General features: G+C 41.6%; 2 long non-coding RNA genes across 2 annotated transcripts; both read left to right on the top strand.

Moving 5' to 3' along the window:
- The first annotated feature begins 1,811 nt into the window (after positions 1-1,811).
- Positions 1,812-3,109, top strand: LOC119298431. The gene is made up of 3 exons (XR_005145860.1): positions 1,812-2,312; positions 2,391-2,619; positions 3,044-3,109. It is a non-coding gene; the product is annotated as an uncharacterized LOC119298431 (long non-coding RNA).
- A 439-nt stretch (positions 3,110-3,548) lies between these two features.
- Positions 3,549-5,958, top strand: LOC119304119. Its single transcript, XR_005148118.1, has 3 exons — positions 3,549-3,797; positions 4,512-4,576; positions 5,697-5,958. It is a non-coding gene; the product is annotated as an uncharacterized LOC119304119 (long non-coding RNA).
- Positions 5,959-6,189: the final 231 nt, after the last annotated feature.

Raw genomic sequence — 6,189 nt, 5'->3', positions numbered from 1 at the left:
TTCAAATTTGACCCGCTTCCTACTGAATTGACGGGAATTTGTCTTTTTCACCAGAGGTGGATCAAAACTTTTGACACCCAACCATTTGGTCAATTGTGCATTGAATATGGCCTAGTATTTTATAAAAATGATTTGGTCCAGTTTTGCAACAATTATTTGGTAGGTTCTTCACAAAATAACCTCATTTGGGGCACTCGAAAAATGGAAAATGATTTTTTCGTCTAAAGAAAATGAAAATTTCCTTCGGCAACATTGTTTGCCATTCCAATATGCACCCATGTGCACAATATGAGATCATTTCAACAAACTATGCGATGAATGTGGCCATAAGATTGATCATTTGGCTTGAAAGCCATTGATCTCCACACATGATAGCTCCTTTCCGAGAACACTTTTTTTAAAAGAATTGCCATATTACAAGTTTATTATTTTTCCTGGTAACTTGGTCACATATAATGACACAATGCGAAGGTTTTCCAATTTTTATTTTTTTAATTTTTTATGCCCGTTTCAAAATGCGGTCGAAACGGCGGGCTTGACCGTTCATAGCTAGTTGTTGAATCTTGGAAACCTTGTGATGTTTCTCTCATTAAATAGATAGTTATGTACCTAGAAATTATTTTTGTAAAAAATAAAGAGCAAACTATGAGGCAGCTACAGTTCAAATTTGACCCGCTTCCTACTGAATCTGCAGAAATTTGTCTTTTTCACCAGAGGTGGATCAAAACTTTTAAAACCCAACCATTTTGTCAATTGTGTATTAAATATGGCCTATTATTTTATAAAATTGATTAGGTCCAATTTTGCAACAAATATATGGTAGGTCCTTCACAAAAAAACTCATTTCGGGCACTCAAAAAATGGAAAATGAATTTTCCCTGCAAAGAAAATGAAAACTCCCTTAGGAAACATTGTTTGGAATTCCAAGATGCACCCTTGTGCACAATATGTGATCATATGAACAAACTATGCCATGAACGTGGCCATAAGATTGATCATTTGGCTTGAAAGTCATTGATCTCCAGACATGATAGCTCGTTTCTGAGAACACGTTTTAAAAATAATTATGGTATTACAAGTTTATTATTTTTTTTGGTAACTTGGCCACGTACAATGACACAATGCGAAGGATTTCCAATTTTTTGATTATTTTTGAATTTTTCATGCCCGTTTCAAAATGCGGTCAAAAGGACGGGCATGGCCGTTCCTAGCTAGTGGTTGAATATTGGAAAACTTTTGGTGTTTATCTTATTAAATAGATAGTTTTGTACCTAAAAATGATTTTTGGGAAAAATAAATAGGAAACTATGAGGCAGCTGCAGTTCAAATTTGACCCGCTTCCAGCTAAATTGGCAGAAATTTGTCTTTTTCACGAGAGGTGGATCAAAACTTTTGACACCCAACCATTTGGTTAATTGCACATTAAAGATGTCCTAATATTTTAGAAAATTAATTTGGGAGAATTTTGCAACAAATGTTTGCTAGGTCCTTCACAAAAAACTCATTTTTGACACTCAAAAAATGATTAAAAATAGCTAGAAAGATCAGAAATGCATACAAATTGGTCCTTATCCATAAAATGTGGTCTAACTCTCGTGCAAATTTGTGCGATGCCCTTCTAGAAAATATTTTTGGTAGCTGCTTCACAAAATCCCTCTATTTTCAGTACTTAGAACTATTCTAAATCACTGATTTTCCGAACCAATCAAAACTCGTCCCATGGATCGATGACATGGCTCCCATCCAACCATCCATCTATGTACATAATAAATAAATAAAAAAGAGATACTCCCACCCGCAGCCCTAGCCCCTCCTCCCTCGTTCCCTCTCTTGCCGCCGCACCCAAACCCTAACTCCACTCCTCTCCCCTCTCTTCCCTGATTCAGATGCACTCCTCGCAGCCGCCACCCACCTCCCACCTCCGGTTCAGTCAATCCCGCCGCTAGCGCCCGTGCGCCACCACCCGCTCCTCCTCGCCTTCCAGATCGCGCCGCCACCCGGCAACTCCAACCTCTCACCCACCACTGTCGCCCCTCCCCTCACCTTCTCCACCGGCGACCTCGCCTCCCTCCGCCGCCGCCCACACCCACTTAACCTCTGCTTCACCTCACTGTCTCCCCCTACCCTAGGTCCCAGATCCAGCGGGTCAGCCGGCGGCCATGGCGCTCCCCGATCGACCACGGATCCAAGACCATGGCCGCCTCCTTTCTGCTCGACCAAGACCAAGACAACGCACGCCACTGCTTCCTTTCTTGGGCGGGGCTGTCCGGTGGGTGGCCTTTGACACCGCTCTTCCTTCGACGCCATGGAAGGTCCTTCTCCTCCTCTCTGTGCCCGCGGTTTGGTTTTCTCTCCTTCCCTAACGCGGTTTGGTTTCCGCACGCACCCAGGTAGGCGAGCGAACCAGATCCAGCTTGTACAGGCGTACAACTCCTCTTCCTCATCGTCTTGTCTTCTTGGCCGGCCTGGAAGGCGATGGCGGGGCCGCTGGAGTTCCTGGAGGCGCAGTGCTCGACACGGCAGGTGCTGCCGGACTGGCACACCGACCTCTACCACCGGAGGCTCTAGCACCAGCTCCCCCTCAAGCTCCAGCAGTTCCTCACCCTCGCCGTCGTCCAGGTCCGGTTGACTCGATCAGTCCCTCCCTCCCTATTCCCCCGTGCCGGTACTTAGTATCGTGTAGCTTTTAGGGTTGAAGGATACGATGTTTTGGTTGCCTGTTACTGTTAGGCGAGGCGCCATTCATCTCCCTATAAAATATTTCTGTCCCAATTGGGATTGGGATTGGGATCTGGGAGTACCTAGTCATTGATAGGCGATATGAATGGGTGCTGCTAGCTGATACATTCACCAATCCCAAGTTGCTAGCACTGCCCCTTTACCTTTAGAGTGTCCTGCAAACAAACTGGTTGGCTTGTTTGAGCGTTGTAATTCTAATTGCGTTGGTTTGTTATAATTGTACATGTCACAACCTGTAGTTCGTTATGTAATTTGTCCTGTGATTTGCGGATCAGCTGCTGAAGATATTTCACATCTTTCCCAGGTATTGCAAAAGAGACCCGTGTGGTGTGCTTGGGGGGGGGGGGAATTTCACCAGCGAGTCCTTTGGGCGAGACCTACTTCAACTGGAAAAGACGCACAACGGTGAGTGCCCTTCTGTCTCACTCGCCGTCCTCGACAGTATGTGTTTGCTTACAATCTTTTTGAGAGGAAAAATGCATTCCAGTGTTGTTTGTTTCAGTTGTTAGTTTCCAGTGCCAGTACTTTAAGAGAACCTCAGAATGAATGTGTTTTAATTCAATCTGCTAGGACAGAAGCTCTTCTGTGTGATTTGTATCCACCGGAGATCTGTTTTTACCAATACTAGTGCATGAACTTTATTGCATCTAACTAGTGTCTGCAGTTTGATTGGCTTAAGTGTCTCATTATCTGGTTTAACCCATCAAGTTTGTATCTACAAGGTTGTTTGATATGTCATGCTTGACAACTAGTTTTTGTTCTGTGTATCTTGTGTTCTCACACATGTTTACCTTGATCTTGCAGTTTCAGCCATGGGTAAGGGATGAGACCCACATCAACATTGTGGTCATTGGCCATGTCAACGAGCAGGGAGCGGAAGACGCAGCCAGTGACCAGCGAGTGCATGGGTGGCGCAAGTGGCAACGAAGAGTGGCCAGAGACTACTAGTGGTGAGCGGCGATGGAGACCTCGAGACCAGCAAGTAGGCGAAAGCGATCTCATTGTGAAGTGGCTGAATCGACTTAGGCGGTTTCTTCGAAATTCTTGGAAATGCTTTGGTAGTTTCTTTCGGCGAGAAACTGTTTCATACTGAAGTTTACTGGTACATGTGTGATTTGCTACTGTTGTTTCATTTGGGTTGGGTTGGTTCCAGTGGGGAGATGTGCACGCATACTGGCAGCATGAGCTAGCAGCCATGATTGCCAGCCAGCCACCACCACATAAATGTAATGCTTCTCCAACCAAGCAATGTCGAACTTAGCTAGCTGGGTGGCCCTGACATTCTTGGAACCGAGCAACCAAACTACTATTCTGTATTTTATAATATGTTCCTGTTATGCATGACATAGGCTTGATCAAATCTTACTCTTTTAATCACAATAGCATACCAGTAACATGTTATAACGTTGGATCAAGAAAAGCATATGTAATAAGTTCTTTCATGTTTAATTACCTCAATTGTCAAGCAGTGTTAGGTGTTGTATACATTTACTGCTATCAATCGACTACAGTAGTCATCTTGATGCTTGGGACTTGCATATATTCTACTGCACTTGAAACATCAACAAGTATTTTTCCTTGTTTTTTGGAACAATTGGTGAACTTCATATTCTTGAATAAATGCATTACTATTCGGTATAGTTCTAGGCGGCTCTTTGTATTTTACAGCTCCTTATCATGTCCCTCTAATATTTTTTTAGGTGGCCATGAACTCAGTAAATCATCAGGAAATGCCTTTGTGCAGCTCACCTATGGCCTTGTTTGTCCTGCAGGTTAGTGAGCAGCATTAGGAGGAGGAGCTCAAGCAGGCCACCATGATGCACCACCGCAGTAGCAGGTAGCACGTCCATCTCCATATCCCTCTCCCTCTCCCTATGCTGCCAATCCTTTTTGTTTCTTTAAAACTAGGTCCAATCAGCACACAAATTGACTGTCTATTCTCTCAAAAATCAGTTTACAACCCTACAGAATTGTGTTGATGGTCATCAGTAGAGAGAGGGAGAGAACGTTTCTTGCAAATGAGTGAGAGAGAGAGGCATAGTCTAATTGTGAATCCATGTGTGTGCATTTCTGTCTTATTGGAATATGTTGAGTACATATTGGAATACAACTAAGACCAATGATTCATGCTCAATTCTGTATATGTATGTATGACCAGTAAAGTTGGAAGGCCCAAATCTTAACCGAATAGTAACATCACATGTTGGCCCCGTCATATGAGAATGCAATTAGGAGAAAGTTATATCAGCAAGTTACTGTACATGTTAGAGAAGTCAGTGTTGATTTATTTGTTGTTCTTTTTTTCTTTCTAATTTTTGCATGAGAGCAAACTGGTGTAGCTAGCTGGACTATGCAGCCAAGAATCAGGAAGTAGCATATTCAGTTTTGCTAATAGAAAATAAATGTATAAAAAACTTTAAAATTGTCTGTTAGAGATAGCAGTACCAATTGTACCTGTTTAACAAGCATATATTTTTCCTGGAATGTTTGTCTATCAGCTAGTATGATGTCATATTAACAACTTTCTGAGGGTGCTAGAGTCACATACTCTTGGGTTCCATGTTAAAACAAACTAATGGATATATATCTTAGTAATATTAAACAAAGCTATATGGCTTATCTTTTGAGTTTTTGAATGCCATCTAATCACTTTGGCAATGTTCTTTTATGAGTAAAGCATTATTAACGCCTAAAATATTACCAAGCAGGCTTTGTTGTCTTTAGGATGATGAGATTTGTCGGAATATGCAGATTTACTAAACTGAGGCATTGGGCATTGGAATTTAGGCATTTATGTATAATTTCAGTTTTGGATGTGTCCAATGCAAACATTACTGTCAACTATCAAGTTGATTCTAAAATGTCTCATTAGCTTCACTATTCTGTTATTTATTGTTAAATATGCTGTTAGATTTACTTCTATTTTGTTCCTAAACATTTTGTTCTGTAAGGTGTAGATGCCGGGCTTTCTTGCTTCTTCATGAGCATCAGGACAAAGAAGTCGGTGGAAGAGTAGTTCTAGCTCATTGGATCTAGTTCTGAGAGTAATGAAGCCCTTTATGCTGCTCCTATTTGTATGTGTGTTATATGATGTAGCAGAATCTGGCTCATGTGATTATACACTTGTGGAGCTTGTTATCTGATTGTAAACTTGATGCTATCACATTTGTATGTGTGTTATATGATGTAACACTTTGATGGTTGATAATATTTGAAATATTTCACGTGTTTTCTATGCCAATTTAAATACTAGGTATTTATTTATGTCAAATTAGAAAATAAATAATATGGCCCTGACAGCTAGGACCCAGTACCAAAATCTGACAATGGGGACCCACCTGATTTTATAAAAAAAGAAAACTGAAATTGTTGAGACAAAAAGGCCACGACCCAAAAATAAAAAGGCTTCAATGTTGGGCTTGGCCCATGAAGTCGACCAAAAATTGACAG

This window comes from Triticum dicoccoides, chromosome 5A (genome assembly GCF_002162155.2).
Source record: "Triticum dicoccoides isolate Atlit2015 ecotype Zavitan chromosome 5A, WEW_v2.0, whole genome shotgun sequence".
Lineage (NCBI taxonomy): Eukaryota > Viridiplantae > Streptophyta > Magnoliopsida > Poales > Poaceae > Triticum > Triticum dicoccoides.
This window is presented reverse-complemented; position numbering and strand designations above follow the sequence as displayed.